The sequence below is a fragment of the Crocuta crocuta genome, unplaced genomic scaffold, assembly GCF_008692635.1.
Source record: "Crocuta crocuta isolate KB4526 unplaced genomic scaffold, BGI_CrCroc_1.0 scaffold29, whole genome shotgun sequence".
Lineage (NCBI taxonomy): Eukaryota > Metazoa > Chordata > Mammalia > Carnivora > Hyaenidae > Crocuta > Crocuta crocuta.
Genome location: NW_027533280.1, coordinates 1,814,412 through 1,816,171, shown reverse-complemented (window position 1 = coordinate 1,816,171; position 1,760 = coordinate 1,814,412). Strand labels below are relative to the sequence as shown.

Here is a 1,760-nt window from a genome sequence, read left to right as displayed (position 1 = left end):
GGAGGCTATAGGGACAGGAGAACTTTCCAAGGCTGTGCCGCAGGGAAGGGGAGGGAGGGGTGAGAATCCGGCAGGAGGGGCCCAGCAACAAGAGAGAAGCCAGAGGCAGCGGCCAGTGGCCCCCCAGGAGAGGCAGCCCTCCAGGCAGCTGCAGTAACCATGACAATAACCAGGAGTAACAGCCGGCAGAAGGACACGTCCGGCAGAGCGCGGCCAGGCGCTGCCGTAAGGACTTTATACAGACGGTCACGATCGTCATGTTTAATCCCCGCGAGAATCCCAGAGATGGGGACTCCGGTCACACCATTTTACAGATAAAAAACTGAGACTCAGAACAGTTAAGTCGCTGGACCAATCTCCTCACCTCCAGAACGTTCCCAACCTACAAATAGAGAGCGTACGAGTCCCTCTCTGCGATGATTCACAGCAGCGAGTAAACTGTCCTCGTAGAAGGTTCCGAACTGAACGCCTGTCCTGCAGCAAGGGCTCCGTAACCGGGAGCTCGTTTCTGTTGTTGTTGTCATTGCTGCTGGGAGTCCCCATACAGGTCATAACGCTACGGGACAACATTCGCCCCCAGGAGCACGCTGCTCAGCCTGGGCACACAGTAGGTGCTCAACAGACAGCGGCATCCGGGACCAGGGCTCAGTACCCTGAAGCTGAGGCGGCCTGCCTCCTGGCAGTGATCTCAGCTGGGCCTGTGGTTTAGTCTCCTGGCCTCAGTGGCCTCATCTGCAAAGTGGGATGCTACCGCCGGAGGCTCCTTCACTGGGCTGTACGTGAGAACCAAAGGCTCTACCCGCGGGCAAGTTCTCGTAACGGGGCTCAATAATGCGCCCATTTAGCCCAGCTGGCTCTGAAAAGCGTCCTGGTGGCCAAAATCCTCAAGAGGCCACTGTGTCTGGGACGCCCTCCCCACTGGGCCAGTGGGTTCACACGCTCACTGATGGAAATGCCCTCCCACACCACTTCCTTTCTTCTCACGAAGAGGAACCACACAAAGCAACACACACGCATGCACGCGCCCGCGCACATGGCCCAGCAGAGCTGGACTCTGGCCCAGCCGCGGCCACAAGGCCGCACACCCCCTCATCGAGAAGGCAGTTGGTCAAACAGGGAAGCCCACGACCTCGCCCTGGCAAGAAAAAGGACGTGGTACCCTGCAGGTAACCCGTAAATGCCAACAAAGGCCCACCCTCACAGCCACGCCGCGCAGGGAGGGGCGAGGGCAGGAAACGGGGCCACGCTAGGGGACGGAGAGAGCAGGGTGCAGCGTAGGAGAGCCGGTCCAGGGCACACCGTGTGCAAGCCAGCGTGCAGACAGCACGCCTCCTTCCCCACAGGCGGGTCACCCCCGGGGGATGGGGCGGCTCTTCGGACCCCCAGATGAGGGCTTCCGACACAGAACATGTCCAGGGCCAAGGCTCAAGGAGGCAGGGGCTATCAGCAACGGCCCCCATGGGGGTCACCCCAATAAAGCAAAAAGGGGTCCAGGAGAGGCGGGGCTGCCGGAAAAGTGTATACAGCAGGCACTCCATGTTTGTACACAAATTCCCCAGCTGACACTGAGAGGCAGAGATCGCAGTTCAGCCAGGCCCCGGATTCCATCACGCCCCGCTTTAAAGTGGGAGCTAAGAGATTTTACCAGAAGTTCCAGACACCAGGCGTCCATGCCATGACACCCCACCTCCCTCGGGGGACAGTGAGTCCTGGCAGGACCGTCAGAGCCACACCAGGCCTCAGGGGGGGGGGGGGGGGGG

At 60.5% G+C, this 1,760-nt stretch overlaps 1 protein-coding gene across 1 annotated transcript in view; it reads right to left on the bottom strand.

Annotated features, from left to right (window-relative positions):
- Positions 1-1,760, bottom strand: part of NCOR2 (nuclear receptor corepressor 2) — a 179,475-nt gene that overhangs the window by 141,998 nt on the left and 35,717 nt on the right.